This window comes from Vulpes vulpes, chromosome 6 (assembly GCF_048418805.1).
Source record: "Vulpes vulpes isolate BD-2025 chromosome 6, VulVul3, whole genome shotgun sequence".
Classification (NCBI taxonomy): domain Eukaryota; kingdom Metazoa; phylum Chordata; class Mammalia; order Carnivora; family Canidae; genus Vulpes; species Vulpes vulpes.
Genome location: NC_132785.1, coordinates 61353696 through 61370131, shown reverse-complemented (window position 1 = coordinate 61370131; position 16436 = coordinate 61353696).

Sequence of the window (16436 nt, the reverse complement as noted above, 5' to 3'; positions counted from 1 at the left end):
TACGGTACGGGTTAGGGTAAGGATTAGGGTACTGGTTAGGGTTAGGTTCAGTGTTAGGGTACTGGTTAGAGTTAGGGTTAGGGTTAGGTTTATGGTACGGGTTAGGGTTAGTTTTCGGTTTAGGGTTAGGGTTAGGATACGAGTTAGGGTTAGGGTGAGGGTAGGAGTACGGGTTAGGGTAGGGTTAGGTTTAGGATATTGGTTAGGGTTAGGGTTAGGGTATGGGTTAGGGTAGGGGTTAAGTTTAGGGTTAGGGTACCGGTTAGGGCTAGGATTAGGTTACGGGTTAGGGTAAGGGATAGGTAAAGGGTCAGGGTTAGGGTACGGTTTACGGTTAGGGTTAGCGTTAGGGTTATGGTACTGGTTTCGTTTAGGGTACGGGTTAGGTTTAGGGTTAGGGTTAGGTTTAGGGTACGGGTTAGGGCACGGGTTAGGGTTAGTTTTAGTGTACTGCAGAGGGTACGTGTTAGGGTTAGAGGACGGGTTAGGTTTAGGGTTAGGGTAAGGGTACGGGTTAGCGTTAGGGTTGGGTATGGGTTAGGGTTAGGGTTAGCGTTACGGTAAGGGTTAGGTTATGTGTTAGGGTTAGGGTTAGGGTACGGCTTAGGGTTAGGGTTAGGGGTAGGGTACCGGTTAGGGTTAGGGTGAGGGTACGGTTTATGTTTAGAGTTGGGGTTAGTGTTAGGGTACTGGTTAGGGTTAGAGTTAAGTTTAGGATACAGGTTAGGGTTAGGGTTAGGGTTAGGGTTAGGGTTAGGGTTAGGGTTAGGGTACGGGTTAGTGTTAGGGTGAGGGTTAGGGTTAGGATTAGGGTTAGGGTTATGGTACGGCTTAGGGTACGGGTTAGGGTTAGGATTAGGGTTAGGGGATGGGTTAGGGTTAGGGTTAGGTTTAGGGTAAGGTTACGGGTTAGGGTTAGGGTTAAGTACGCGTTAGTATACGGGTTAGGGTTAGGGTACTGGTTAGGGTTAGGGTTATGATTAGGGCTATGGTAAGGGTTAGGCATAGCGTTAGTGTACGGGTTAGGCGTAGTGTTAGGGTTAGTGTTAGGGTTAGGTTATGGGTACGGGTTAGGGTTAGGGTACTGGTATGGGTTAGGGTTAGGGTTAGGCTTAGGCTTAGGGTACGGGTTAGGGTTAGGTTAGGGTTAGGGGACTGTTTGGGTTAGGGTTAGGGTTAGGGTTAGGGTACGTGTTAGAGTTAGGGTTAGGGTTAGGTTGAGGGTTAGGTTATGTGTTAGGTTTAGGGTACAGGTTAGGGTTAGGGATGTGACAGGGAATGGGGTAGATTTAGGGTTAGGGTACGGTTTATGGTATGGGCTAGGGTTAGGGTTAGGGTACTGATTATGGTTAGGGTTAGGGTTAGGATTAGGGCGAGGGTTAGAGTCCGGGTTAGGTTTAGGGTTAGGGTACGGGTTACGTTTAGGGTACAGGTTAGGGTTAGGGATAGGGATAGTGTATGGGTTAGGGTCAGCGTTAAGGTATGGGTTACGGTACAGGTTAGGGTTAGGGTTAGGGTACTGGGTAGGGTTAGGGTTAGTGTTAGGGTAAGGGTTAGGGTTAGGGTTAGGTTTAGGGTACGGGGTAGGGTTAGGGTGAGGGTTAGGTGCGGGTTAGGATTAGGGTTAGGGTGAGGGTTGGGCACAGGTTAGGGTTAGGTTTTGGGTTAGGATTAGGGGTAGGATACGGGTTAGGGTTAGGGTTAGGTTTAGGGTACGGCTTAGGGTTAGGGTTAGGTTTAGATTATGGGCTAGGGTTGGGGTTAGGGTACGGTTTAGGGTTAGGGTTAGGGTTAGGTTTAGGTTACGGGTTAGGGTTAGAGTTAGGGTAGGGTACGGGTACGGGTTAGGGTTAGGGTGAGGGTTAGGGTTAGGTTACGGGTTAGGCATAGTGTTAGGGTTAGGGATAGGGTTAGGGTACAGGTTAGGGTTAGGGTTAGGTTACGGTTTAGGGTTAGGGTTAGGTAATGGTATAGGTTAGGGTTAGGGATAGAGTTAGGTTTAGGGTACAGGTTAGGGTTAGGTTTAGGTTAGGGTTAGGGTTCTAGTTAGGGTTAGGGTTAGGGTTAGGGTACGTGTTAGGGTTAGTGTTAGGGTTAGGTTTAGTGTTAGGGTACGGGTTACGTTTAGGGTACAGGTTAGGGTTAGGGATAGGGATAGTGTATGGGTTAGGGTCAGGGTTAAGGTACGGGTTACGGTACAGGTTAGGGTTAGGGTTAGGGTACTGGGTAGGGTTAGGGTTAGTGTTAGGGTAAGGGTTAGGGTTAGGGTTAGGTTTAGGGTACGGGGTAGGGTTAGGGTGAGGGTTAGGTGTGGGTTAGGATTAGGGTTAGGGTGAGGGTACTCGTGAGGGTTAGGGTTAGGGCTAGGGCACAGGTTAGGGTTAGGATACGGGTTAGGGTTAGGGTTAGGATACGGGTTAGGTTTAGGTTTAGGGTTAGGGTTAGGTTTAGGGTACGGGTTCGGGCACGGGTTAGGGTTAGTTTTAGTGTACTGCATAGGGAACGTGTTAGGGTTAGAGTACGGGTTAGGTTTAGGGTTAGGGTAAGGGTATGGGTTAGCGTTAGGGTTTGGTACGAGTTAGGGTTAGGGTTAGTGTTAGGGTACTGGTTAGGGTGGGGTTACGGTTAGGGTAGGGTTCAGGTAAGGGTTAGGTGTAGGTTTAGGGTACGGGTTAGGGTTAAGGTTAGGGTTAGGTTAAGGGTAGGGTACGGTTTATGGTTACGGGTAGGGTACGTGTTAGGGAACGAGTTAGGTTTAGTGTTAGGGTTAGGTTTAGGGTGATGGTACAGGTTAGGTTTAGGGTTACGGTTAGGGTTAGGGTACGGGTTAGGGTTAGTGTTGGGTACGGGTTAGGGTTAGGCTTAGGGTTAGGGTTAGGGTACAGTTTAGAGTTAGGGTTAGGGTACGGGTTACGGTACAGGTTAGGATTAGGGTTAGGGTAATGGTTAGGGTTAGCCTTAAGGTTAGGGTACGGGTTAGGGTTAGGTTTTGGGGTACGGGTTAGGTTTACGGTTTTGGATAGAGTTAGGGTTCTGGTTAGGGTTAGGTTTAGGGTTAAGGTTAGGGTACAGGTTAGGGTTAGGTTTAGGGTTAGGGATAGGTTTTGGTTACGGATTACGGTTAGGGTTAGTGTTAGGGTTATGGTACGGGTTAGGGTTAGGGTTAGGGTACTGGTTAGGGTTCGTCTTAAGGTTAGGGTTCGGGTTAGTGTTAGGGTTAGAGTTAGGATTAGGGCACGGGTTAGGGTTAGGGTTAGGTTACGGGTTAGGGTGAGAGTTAGGGTTAAGTTTAGGGTAGGGTTGAGGGTTAGGGTTATGGTTAGGGTTAGGGTACTGGTTTGGTTTAGGTTTAGGGTAGGTACTGGTTAGGTTTAGGGTTAGGGTTAGGGTTAGGTTTAGTGTACGGGTTAGGGTTAGGGTTAGTGTATGGCTTCGGGTACGGGTTAGGGTTAGGTTTAGGGTATGGTTTAGGGATAGGGTACGGGTTAGCATGAGGGTTAGGGTTAGGGTTAGGATTAGGGTACGGGTACGGTTTAGGTTAGCGTTACGAGAAGGGTTAGGTTATGGGTTAGGGTTAGGGTTCCGGTTAGGGTTAGGGTTAGGGTTAGGGTTAGGGTTAGGGTTAGGATACGGGTTAAAGTTAGGGTTAGGGTTAGGGTTAGAGTACTGGTTAGGGTTAGTGTACGGGTTAGTGTACGGGTTAGGGTTAGGTTTAGGGTTAGGGTTAGGGTTAGGTACTGGTTTGGTTTAGGGTTAGGGTTAGGTACGGGATAGGTTTAGGGTTAGGGTTAGGTTTAGGTTTAGGGTACGGGTTAGGGTACAGGTTAGTGTTAGGATTAGTGTATGGCTTAGGGTATGGTTTAGGGTTAGGTTTAGGGTACGGTTTAGGGATAGCATACGGGTTAGGGTTAGGGTTAAGTTTAGGTTTAGGGTTAGGGTTAGGATTAGGGTATGGGTACGGGTTAGGGTTAGAGTTAGGGTTACGGTACGGGTAAGGGTTAGGGTTAGCGTTACGGTAAGGGTTAGGTTATGGATTAGGGTTAGGGTCAGGGTACGCCTTAGGGTTAGGGTTAGGCTTACGGTAACGGTTAGGGTTAGGGTTATGGTACGGGTTAGGTTTAGAGTTAGGGTTAGGGTTAGGGTACTGGTTAAGGTTAGTGTTAGGGTTAGGATACAGGTTAGGGTTAGGGTTAGGGTTAGGTTTAGGTTTAGGGTACAGGATAGGGTTAGGTTTAGCGTAGGGTAGGGGTTAGGGTTAGGGTTAGGGTTAGGGTTAGGGTTAGGGTTAGGTTTAGGGTACGAGTTAGGGTTAGGGTTAGGTTTAGATTAGGGTTTAGGGTTAGGGTTAGGGTACGGGTTAGGATTAGGGATAGGGTTAGGTTTAGGTAATGGATTAGGATTAGGGTTAGGATTCGGGTTAGGGTTAGGGTTGGGGTTACGGTTAGGGTTAGGTTATGGGTTAGGCGTAGTGTTAGGGTTAGGGTATGGGTTAGTGTACGGGTTATGGTATGGGTTAGGGTTTGGGTTAGGGTACTGGTTAGGGTAAGGTGTATGGTTAGGGTTAGGGTACAGATTAGGGTAGGGTTAGTGTTTGGTTACAGGTTAGGGTTAGGTTTAGGGTACGGGTTAGGGTTAGAGTTAGGGTTAGGGGTAGGGTACGGGTTAGGGTACGGGTTAGGGTTAGGTTAGGGCAGGGTACGGGTTAGGGTTAGGGTACGATATAGGGTTAGGTTAAGGGTTAGGGTTAGGGTACGGGTTACTGTTCTGGTTATGGTTAAGTTTAGGTTTAGGGTTAGGGTTAGGTTTAGGTTTAGAGTACGAGTTAGGGTTAGGGTTAGGGTTAGGTTTAGGGTACTGCTTAGGGTTAGGGTTCGGTTTAGGGTATGGGTTAGGGTTAGGGTTCGGGATAGGGTTAGGGTACGGGTTAGCGTCAGGGTTAGGTTGAGGTTACGGGTTAGGGTTAGGGTTAGGGTACGGTTTAGGATTAGGGTTAGGTTACGCATTAGGGTACGGGTTAGGGTTAGGGTGAGGGTACGGGTTAGGTTTAGGGTTAGGGTTAGGGTACTGGTTAAGGTGAGGGTTAGGGTTTGGGTACGGTTTAGTGTTAGGGATAGGGTTAAGGTTAGGGTACAGTTTAGGGTTAGGTTTAGGGTTAGGGTTAGGTTTAGGATGTGGGTGGGGGTTGGGCTAGTGTTAGGGTACGGGTTAGGGTACGGGTTAGGGTTAGGGTTAGGGTTAGTGTAATGTTTAGGGTTAGGATTAGGGTGTGAGTCAGGGTACGGGTTAGGGTTAGGGTTAGGTTACGGGTTAGGGTTAGGGTTAGGGTTAAGGTTAGGGTTAGGGTACAGGTTAGGGTTAGTGTTAGGTTACGGGTTAGGGTTAGGTTTAGGGTTAGCGTTAGGGTTAGGGTACGATTTGGTTAGGGTTAGGGTTATGGTTAGGGTACTGGTTTGGTTTAGGGTTAGGGTTAGGGTACTGGTTAGGTTTAGGTTTCAGGGTTAGGGTTAGTTTTAGGGTACGGGTTATGGTTCGGGTTAGGGTTAGGGTTAGTGTACGGCTTAGGGTACGGATTAGGGTTAGGTTTAGTGTTCGTGTTAGGGTTATGGTTAGACTAAGGATACGGGCTAGGGTAAGGGTTAGGGTACGGGTTAGGGTGAGGGTTAGGGTGAGGGTTATGGTACTGGTTAGGGTTAGGGTTAGGTTAGGGGATAGTGGTAGGGTTAGGGTTAGGTTTAGGGTACGGGTTACGTTAAGGTTAGGGCTAGGGTTAGGGATAGGTTTAGGGTTAGGGTATGAGTAGGGTTACAGTTAGGGTACGGGTTTGGGTACTGGTTAGGTTTAGTGTTAGGGTTAGGGTTAGGGTACAGGTTAGCATTAGGTTTAAGGTTAGGTTTAGCTTTAGGGTACGGGTTGGGTTTAGGGTTAGGGTACGTGTTAGGGTTAGGGTACTGATTACGGTTAGGTTACGGGTTAGCTTCAGGGTTAGTGTAAGGGTTACTGTTTAGGGTTAGGGTTAGGTATAGGGTACGGGTTAGGGTACGGGTTATGGTACGGGTTAGGTTTTAGGGTTTGTATTAGGGAAAGGGTTAGGGTTGGTGTTAGGGTTAGGGTACGGGTTAGGGTTAGGGTTAGGGTAATGGTTAGGGTTATTGTTAGGGTTAGGGTTAGGGTTAGGGTCAGGGTATGTGTTAGGGTTAGGGTATGGCTTAGTGTTAGGGTTAGGGTTAGGGTCAGGGTGTGGGTTTGGGTTAGGGTTAGGGTACAGCTTAGGGTTAGGGTCAGGGTCTGGGTATGAGTTAGGGTTAGGGTTAGGGTACGGGTTAGGGTTAGTGTTAGGGTTAGGGTTCGGGTACGTTTAAGGGTCAGGGGTAGCGTTAGGGTAAGGCTTAGGGTACGGGTTAGGGTTAGGGTTAGGGTACGGCTTAGGGTTAGGTTGAGGGTTAGCGTAAAGGTTAGGGTACGGTTTAGGGGACGGGTTAGTGTATGGGTAAGGGTTAGGGTGAGGGTACGTGTTACGGTATGGGTTAGGGTACGGGTCAGTGTACGGATTAGGGTTAAGGTTATGGTACGGGTTACGGTTAAGTTTAGAGTTAGTGTTAGGTTAAGGGTATGGGTTAGGGTACGGGTTAGGGTCGGGTTAGGGATAGGGTTAGGGTACGGGTTAGGGTAGGGGTTAGGGTACGGATTTGGGTTAGGGTTAGGGTACGGGTTAGGGTTAAGTTATGGTATAGGGTAGACTACGGGTTAGCGTACGGTTTAGGGTTAGGGTACGGGTTGGGTTTAGGGTAAGGGTTAGGGTTAGGATATGGGTTAGTGTTAGTTTTAGGGTTAGGGTTAAGGTACTGGTTAGGGTTTGGTTTAGGGTTAGGCTTAGGACACGGATTAGGTTTAGGGTACTGATTACGGTTAGGTTATGGGTTAGGGTTAGGGTACGGGTTAGGGTTAATGTACGGGTACGGGTTACAGTTAGGGTTAGGGTACGGGTTAGGGTTAGTGTTAGGTTATGGATTAGGGTTAGGGTTAGGGTTAGGGTTAGGTTACGGTTTAGTGTTAGGGTTAGGGTTAGGTTACGGTTTAGTGTTAGGGTTAGGGTACGGGTTAGGGTTAGGGTTAGGGTACGGCTTAGGGTACTGGTTAGGGTTTCTGTTGGGTTATGGGTTAGGCTTAGGGTTAGGGTAAGTTACAGGTTAGGGTTAGGGTTTGAGTACGTGTTAAGGTACGGGTTAGGGTTACGTCTAGGGTACTTGTTAGGGTTAGGGTTACGGTTAGGTTAGGGGTAGGGTTAGGATCAGGGTTAGGTTTAGGGTACTGGTTAGGGTTAGGTTTAGTTTACGGGTCGTGGGTAGGGTTAGGGTACGGGTTAGGGTTAGAGTTCAGGTTAGGGTTAGGTTAAGGGTTAGGTTTAGGGTAGGGTATGGGTTAGGGTTAGGGTTAGGTTTAGGCTTAGGATACGGGTTAGGGTACGGGTTAGGGTTAGTGTTAGGGTTAGTGATAACGTAAGGGTTAGCGTACGGGTTAGGCGTAGTGTTAGGGTTAGGGTACGGTTTAGGGTTAGGGTTTGGGTTACAGTTAGGGTACGGGTTAGGGTAGGGTTAGGCTTAGGGGTAGGGTTAGGGTACGGTTAAGGTACGGGTTAGGGTTAGGGTTCGGGTACGGCTTAGGGTTAGGGTGAGGGTACGGGTTAGGTTTAGTGTTAGGGTTAAGGTTAGGGTTAGGGAAGGGTTTACGGTATGGGTTAGGGTTAGGTTTAGGGTACTGGTTAGGGTTAGTGTTAGGGTACGGTTTAGGATTAGGGTTAGGGTTAGGTTATGGGTTAGGATTAGGGTGAGGCTTAGGGTTAGCGTTAGGGTACAGGTTAGGGTTAGGTTTAGGGTTAGGGTTAGTATACAGATTAGGGTTAGGTTTAGGGTTAGGGTACGGGTTAGGGTTAGGGTTAGCGTTAGGGTACTGGTTAGGGTTAGGGTACGGGTTAGCGTACGGGTTAGGGTTAGGGATAGGGGTAGGGTTATGGTTGGGGTTAGGGTTAGTTTTAGGGACTGGTAAGGGTTAAGGTTAGGTTACGGGTTAGGATTAGGGTTAGGGTTCGGGTTAGGTTTAGGTTTAGGATTAGGGTTAGGGTACTGGTTTTGTTTAGGGTTAGGGTAAGGGTACGTGTTAGGATTAGGGTTAGGGTACGGTTTAGGGTTAAGGTGAGGGTTCGGGTATGGATTAGGGTTAGGGTTAGGGGTAGGGTTAGGGTACGGGTTAGGGTTTGGGTTTGGGTTAGGGCTGGGTACGGGTTACGGATAGGGTACGGGTTAGGGTTAGCTTTAGGGTTAGGGTTAGGGTCGGGTTAGTGTTCGGTTTTTGGTTAATTTTAAGGTTAGGGTTAGGGTTGGGTTTAGAGCTAGTGTAAGAGTTAGGTTTAGGGTTAGGTTTAGGGTTAGGTTACTGGTTAGGGTTAGGGGGAGGTTAGGGTTAGGTTACGGGTTAGGGTTAGGTTTAGAGTTAGGGTATGGGTTAGTGTTAGGGTTAGGGATAGGTTACGGGTTAGGGTTAGGTTTAGGGTACGGGTTAGGGTTAGGGTTAGTTTACTGGTTAGGGTTAGGGTTAGTGTTAGGGTTAGGGTACGGTTTAGGGTTAGGGTTAGGGTTAGGGTACTGTTTAGGGTGAGGGTGAGGGTTAGGGTACGGGTAAGGGTTAGGTTTTGGGTTAGGGTTAGTGTTAGGTTTAGGGTACAGGTCATGTATAGGGTTAGGTTTAGGGTTAGGGTAATTGTTAGGGTCAGAGATAGGGTTATGGTACGGGTTAGGGTTAGGTTTAGGGTAGGGGTTAGGGCATGGTTTAGGGTACTGATTATGGTTAGTGTTAGCATTAGGGTTAAGTTACGGTTTAGGGTTAGGGTACGGGTTAGGGTATGGGTTAGGTTTAGGGTTCGGTTATGGGTTGGGGTTAGGGTTAGGGCTAGCTTTAGGGTATGGGTTAGGTTTAGGGTTAGGTTAGGGTACTGGTTAGGGTTAGGGTTAGGTTACGGGTTAGGTTTAGGGTTAGGGTTAGGGTTAGGTTTATGGTATGTGTTAGGTTTAGGGTTAGGGTTAGGTTTAGGGTTAGAATGAGGGTACTGGTTAGGGTTACGTTTAGGGTTAGTGTTAGGGTATGGGTTAGGGTTAGGGGTAGGGTAGGGTACGGTATAGGTTCAGGGTTAGGGGTAGGGTACGGGTTGGGATTAGGATTAGGGTACACGTTAGGGTTCAGTTTAGGGTAAGGGTTAGGATAAGGGTACAGGTTAGGGTTGGGGTTAGGGTTATGGTAAGGGTTAGGGTACGGGTTATCGTACGTGTTAGGGTACTGGTTAGGGTATGGGTTAGCCTTTAGGGTTACGGTTAGGGCAAGGGTTAGGGTAAGGGTACGGGTTAGGTTTAGGTTTAGGGTACTGGTTAGGGTTAGAGTTAGTGTTAGAATTAGGGTGCAGGTTAGTGTTAGCTTTCGGGTTAGGGTTAGGGTTAGGGTACGGGTTACAATTAGGTTAAGGTTTAGGGTTAAGGTACAGTTTAGGGTTAGGGTTAGGGTTAGGACATGGGTTGCGGTTAGGGTTAGGGTTAGGGTTAGGGGTTAGGGTTAGGGTTAGGTTTAGGGTTAGGGTACGGTTTGGGTTAGGGTTAGGGTAAGTGTTAGGGTTAGGGTTGGGTTAGGTTGAGGGTACGGTTTAGCATTAGGGTTAGTGTTAGGTTACGGGTTAGTGTTAGGGTACGGGTTAGGGTATGGTTTAGGAATAGGTTACGGGTTAGGGTTAGGGTTAAAGTTAGGGTTAGGATTAGGGTACGGGTAGGGGTTAATGTTAGAGTTAGGTTTAGGGTACGGTATAGTGTTACGGTTAGGTTATGGGTTAGGGTTAGGTTTAGGGTTAGGTTTAGGGTTAGGTAACGGTTAGGGTTAGGGTTAGGGTTAGGGTACTGGTTTGGTTTAGAATTAGGGTTAGGGTATGGGTTAGGTTTAGGTTTAGGGTTAGGGTTAGGGTTAGGGTTAGGTTTAGGGTACGGGTTAGGGTATGGGTTAGGGTTAGTGTTAGGTTACGAGTTAGGGTTAGGGTACAGGTTAGGCATAGGGTTAGGGTTAGGGTTAGGGTACGGGTGTGGGTTAGGGTTAGGTTAAGGGTACCGGTTAGGGTTACGGTTAGGGTAAGTGTTAGAGTTAGGGTTAGGTTACTGGTTAGGGTTAGGGTCGGGGTTAGGGTTAGGGTTAGGGTTATGTTTAGGGTCCGGGTTAGGGTTAAGGTTAGGGTTACGGTTTAGGGTTAGGGTTAGGTTACGTGTTACTCTACAGGTTAGGGATAGGGTACTGGTTAGGGTTAGGGTTAGGGTTAGTGTATGGTTTAGGGTTAGGGTTAGGGTAATGGTTTGGTTTAGGGTTAGGGTTAGGGTACGGGTTAGGTTTAGGGTTAGAATTAGGGTTAGGTTTAGGGTACTGGTTAGGGTACGGGTTAGGGTTAGGGTTCAGGTTAGGGTTAGGGTACGGGTTAGGGTTAAGTTTAGGGTTAGGATACAGGTTAGGGTTAGGGTTAGGGTTAGGGAACGGGTTAGGGTTAGGGTATGTGTTACTCTACGGGTTAGGGTTATGGTTAGGGTACTGGTTAGGGTTAGGGTCAGGGTTAGGGTACGGGTTAGGCTTAGGGTTAGGGTAAGGGGTTAGGATTATGGTTAGGGTTACGGTTAGGGTACTGGTTAGGTTTAGGCTTAGGTTTAGGGTTAGGGTACGGTTTAGGGTTAGGGTGAGGGTGCTGATTTGGTTTAGGTTTAGGGTTAGTGTACGGGGTATGTTTAGGGTTAGGATTAGGGTTAGGTTTAGGGTAAGGCTTAGGGTACGGGTTAGGGTTACGGTAGGGTACAGGTTAGGGTTAGGGTTAGGGTAAGGGTTAGGGTTAGGGTTAGCGTACAGGTTAGGGTTAGGTTTAGGACTAGGGTTAGGTTAAGGGTACTGGTTAGGGTTAGGGATAGGGTTAGGGTTATGGTACAGTTTAGGGTTAGGGTTAATGTAAGGGTACGGTTAGGGTACGGGTTAGGATTAAGGTTAGGGTACATATTAGGGTTAAGTTTAGGGTTAGGGTTAGGGTCAGGGTTAGGGATAGGGTACTGGTTAGGGTTAGGGTTAGAGTTAGGGTAGAGTTTAGGGTTAGGTTTAGGGTTAGGGTTATGTTTAGGATACTGTTTAAGGTTAGGGTTCAGTTTAGGGTACGGGTTAGGGTTAGGGTTATTGTTAGGGTTACGGTACTGTTTAGGATTAGGGTTAGGGTACTGGTTAGGGTTAGTGTTAGGGTACGGGTTAGTTTTAGGGTTAGGGTTAGGGTTAGGGACGGGTTATGGTTAGGGTTAGGTTACGGGTTAGGGTTAGGGTTAGGGTACTGTTTAGGGTTAGGGTTAGGGTTAGGGTTAGGGTACTGGTTTGGTTTAGGGTTAGGTTAAGGGTACGCGTTAGGGTTAGGGTTAGGGTTAGGGTACGGGTTAGGGTTAAGGTTAGGTTTCGGGTTAGGGTACTGGTTAGGGTTAGGGTTAGGGTTAGTGTAGGAGTTAAGGTTAGGTTTAGGGTAAGGTTATGGTTAGGGTTAGGGTTAGGGATAGCGTTAGGGTACGGGTTAGGGTACAGGTTCGGGTTAGGGTTAGGGTTAGGGTACGTGTTAGCAATAGGTGTTGGATTAAGGGTTAGGTTTAGTGTACGGGTTAGTGTTAGGGTAAGGGTTAGGGTTTCGGTTAGGGTACGGGTTAGGGTAAGGTTTAGGGTTAGTGTTAGGGTTAGGGTTAGGGTAAGGGTCAGCAATAGGGTTAGGGTTAGGGTTAGGTTTAGTGTACGGGTTAGGGTACGGGTTAAGGTAGGGGTTAGGGTTAGGTTTAGGGTATTGTTTAGGGTAAGGATTAGGGTACGGGTTAGGGTTAGAGTAAGGATTAGTGTTAGGGTACGGGTTAGTGTTAGGGTACAGGTTAGGGTTAGGGTTAGGGTACGGGTGAGGGTGATGGTTAGGGTTGGTGTTAGGGTACGGGTGAGGGTACGGTTTAGGATTAGGGTACGGGTTAGTTTTACAGTTACGGTTAGGGTATGCGTTAGGGTTAGGGTTAGGTTACGGGTGAGGGTGAGGGTTAGGGTTAGGTTTAGGGTACGGGTTACGGTACTGGTTAGGGTTAGGGTTAGGGTTAGGTTACGGGTTAGGGTTAGGGTTAGGGTACTGCTTACGGTATGGGTTAGGGTTAGGTTTAGGGTACTGGTTAGGGTTAGGTTTAGGGTGAGGGTACGTTTTAGGGTTAGGGTTAGGGTTAGGGTACGGGTTAGGATTTGGGTTAGGGTTAGTGTTAGGGTACTGTTTAGGGTTAGGGTTAAGGTTACCGTTAGGGTAAAGGTTAGGGTTAGGTTTAGGGTTAGGGTTAGGGTTAGGATACGGATAGGATTAGCGTTAGGGTTAGGGTACGGGTTAGGGTTAGGGATAGCGTTAGGGTACTGGTTAGGGATAGGGTTAGGGTTAGGATTAAGGTATGGGATAGCGTAAGTGTTAGGGTTAGGGTTAGGTTTATGATTAGGTACGGGTTAGGGTTAGGGGTAGGTTACCGGTCAGGTTTACGGTTAGGGTTAGGGTACAGTTTACGGTTAGAGTTAGGGTTAGTGTTAGGGTTAGGGTTAGGGTTAGGGTAGGGGTTATGGTTAGCGTTAGGGTTAGGGTGAAGTTTAGGGTACGGGTTAGGGTTAAGGTTAGGGTTAGGGTTAGGGTTAGGTTTAGCGTTAGGGTATGGGTTAGGGTTACGTTTAGGGTACGGGTTAGGGACGGGTTAGGGTTAGTGTTAGGGTTAGGGTTACGGTACGGGTTAGCAATAGGGTTAGGGCTAGGGTTACATTTATTGTACGGGTTAGGGTTAGGGTTATGGTACTGGTTAGGTTTTGGGTTAGGGTAAAGTTACGGGTAAGGGTTAGGGTTAGGGTTAGGGTATGGGATAGAGTAAGGTTAGGGTTAGGGTACTGGTTAGGGTTAGGGTTAGGGTACGGGTTAGTGTTACAGTAAGGGTTAGGGTTAGGTTTGGGGTTAGGGTTAGGGTACGGGTTAGGGTAAGGGTGATTGTACGGGTTAGCAGTAGTGTTAGGATTAGGGATACGTTACGGGATAGGGTTAGGGCTGGGTACGGGTTAGGTTACGGTTTAAGGTACGGGTTAGGGTTAGGGTACGTGTTAGGGTTAGGGTTAGGGTTAGGGTACAGTTTAGGGTTACGGTTAAGGTCAGGTTTATGGTAGGGATAGGGTTAGGGTTAGGGTTAGGGTACTGGTTAGGGTTAGTGTTAGGGTACAGTTTAGGGTACGGGTTAGGGTTAGGGTACGGGTTAGGGTTAGGGTTAGGGTTAGGGTACGGTTTGGGTCAGGGTTAGGGTTAGGGTTAGGGTAAGTGTTAGGGTACCGGTTTCGTTTAGGGTACGGGTTAGGTTTAGGGTTAGGTTTAGAGTAAGGTTTAGGGTTAGGGTTAGTGTCCGGCTTAGGGTACGGGAAAGGGTTAGTGTTAGGGTACGGATTAGGGTGAGGGTTAGGGTAAGGGTACGCGTTAGGGTTAGCGTTGAGTACGGGTTAGGGTTAGGTTTAGGGTTAGGTTTAGGGTACTGGTTAGGGTTAGTGTTAGGGTTTGGATAGGGGTTAGGGTTAGGTTTAGGTTTTGGTTTAGGGTACGGGTTACGGTTAAGTTTAGGGTTAGGGTTAGGGTTAGGTTTAGCGTTAGGGTCCGGTTAGGGTTACAGTTAGGGTAAGGGTTAGGGTACGGGTTGGGTTAGTGTTAGAGTTAGGGTTAGGGTACGGGTAGGCAATAGGGTTAGGGTTAGGGTTAGGTTTAGTGTATGGGTTAGGGTTAGGGTTCGGGGACGGGTTAGGTTTATGTTTAGGGTAAGGGAACGGGTTAGGGTTAGGGTTAGGGTTAGGGTTATGGTACGGGTTAGGGTTAAGTTTAGGGTTAGGGTACTGGTGAGGGTTAGGGTTATGGTACGGGTTAGGGTTAGAGTAAGGGTTAGGGTTAGGGTACAGGTTAGGTTAGGGTACGGGTTAGGTTTAGGGTGAGTGTACGGGTTAGGGGTAGGGTTAGGGTTAGGGTTAAGTTACGGGTAAGTGGTAGGGCAGGGTATGCGTTAGGGTACGGGTTAGGGTACGGATTAGGGTTAGGGTACGGGTTAGGTTTAGGGTTAAGTTTAGGGTACATGTTAGGGTTAGGGTTAGGGTTAGGGTAAGGGTTAGGGTGAGGATTAGGGTTAGTGTAATCATTAGGGTTAGGGTTAGTGTAAGGGTTAGTGTTAGGGTACGGGATAGGGTTTTGTTACGCCTTAGGGTAAGGGTGAGCCTACGGGTTAGCGTTAGGGTTAGGGTTAGGGTTAGGGTACGGGTTAGGTTTAGGGTTAGGGTACGGGTTAGGGTATGGGTTAGGGTTAGGTTAAGGGTACTGGTTAGGGTTAGGGTTAGGGTACAGGTGAGGGTTAGGGTTAGGGTAGGGTTAGGGTACGGTTAGGGTTAAGGTTAGGTTTATGGTTAGGTTAAGGGTTAGGGTTAGGGTTAGCGTACGGGTTACGGAACGGGTTAGGGTTAGGTTTAGGGGAGTGGTGAGGGTTAGGGTTAGGTTTAGGGTATGGATTAGGGTTAGGGTTAGGGTTAGGGTACGGGTGAGGATTAAGGTTAGGGTTAGGGTTAGGTTACTGGATAGGGTTAGGGTTAGGGTGAGGGTTAGGGTACTGGTTCGGCTTAGGTTTAGGTTTAGGGTACGCGTTAGGGTTAGGGTTAGGGGATGGGTTCAAGTTAGGGTTAGGGTTAGGGTTAGGGTACTGGTTACGGTTAGGGTTAGGGTTAGGGTAGGAGTTAGGGTTAGGGTTAGGTTTAGGGAACGGGTTAGGGTTAAGGTTAGGGTACGGGTTAGGAATGGATTAGGGTCAGTGTTAGGGTTAGGGTTAGGGTACGGGTTAGCAATAGGGTTAGGTTTAGGGTTAGCGTTAGAGAAAGGGTTAGGGTTAGGGTACGGGTTAGGGTTAGGGTACTGGTTAGGGTTAGGTTTAGGGTTAGGTAACGGGTTAGGGTTTGGGTTAGGGTTAGGGATAGGGTACTGGTTAGGTTTAGGATTAGGGTTAGGATTAGAGTATAGTTGAGGGTTAGGTTTAGGTTTAGGGTTAGGGTAGGATACAGGATAGGTTTAGGGTTAGGGTTAGGGTACAGGTTAGGGTTAGGTTTAGGTTTAGGGTACTGGTTAGGGTGCGGGTTAGGGCACGGTTTAGGGTTATGTATAGGGTTATGGTACGGGTTAGGGTTAGGGTGAGGTTACGGGTTAGGGTTAGGGGTAGTGTACGGTTTAGGGTTAGGGTTTGGGTCAGGGTTAGGGTACTGGTTTGGTTTAGGTTTAGTTTTAGGGTACGGGTTAGGTTTAGGGTTAGGATAAGGGTTAGGTCTAGGGTACGGGTTAGGGTACGTGTGAGGGTTTGGGTTAGTGCATGGCTTAGGGTACGGGTTAGGGTAATGTAGGGTACGGGTTAGGGTTAGGGTTAGGGTAAGGGTACGGGTACGGGTTAGGGTTAGGGTTAGGGTTAGGGTACTGGTTAGGGTTAGGGTTAGGGTTAGAGTAGGGTTTAGGGTTAGGTTTAGTGTTAGGTATAGGGTACGGGTTAGGGTTAAGTTTAGGTTCAGCGTGGATGGAACTGGAGGGTATTATGCTGAGTGAAATAAGTCAATCGGAGAAGGACAAGCAGTGTATGTTCTCATTCATTTGGGGAATATAAATAATAGTGAAAGGGAATATAAAGGAAGGGAGAAGAAATGTTGGGAAATATCAGGAAGGGAGACAGAACATAAAGACTCCTAACTCGGGGAAACGAACTAGGGGTGGTGGAAGGGGGGAGGAGGGCGGGTGTTGGAGGGGAATGGGTGACGGGCACTGAGGTGGACACTTGACGGGATGAGCACTGGGTGTTTTTCTGTATGTTGGTAAATTGAACACCAATAAAAATTAATTAAAAAAAACAAGTTTAGGTTCAGGCTTAGGGTTAGGGCTAGGGTTGGGTTCTGGTAAGGGTAACTCTTAAGGTACGGATTAGGGTTAGGGTTAGCGATAGGGTTAGGTTTAGGGTTAGGTTAAGGTTACGGGTTAGGGTTAGAGTTATGGTACAGGTTAGGGTTAGGGTTAGAGTAAGGTTACGGGTTCGGGTTCGGGTTACGGTTAGGGTTAGGGTTAGGGTACAGGTTAGGGTTACGGTTAAGGTCAGGTTTATGGTACGGCTAGGGTTAGGGTTAGGGTTAGGGTACAGGTTAGGGTACGGGTTAGGGTACGGGTTAGGGTTAGGGTACTGGTTAGGGTTAGGGTTAGAATTAGGATACGAGTGAGCGTTAGGGTTAGGGTTACGGTTAGGGTACGGGTTAGGGTTAGGTTTAGGGTTAGTTTAGGGTTTAGGTTTAGGGTTAGGGTACGGGTTACG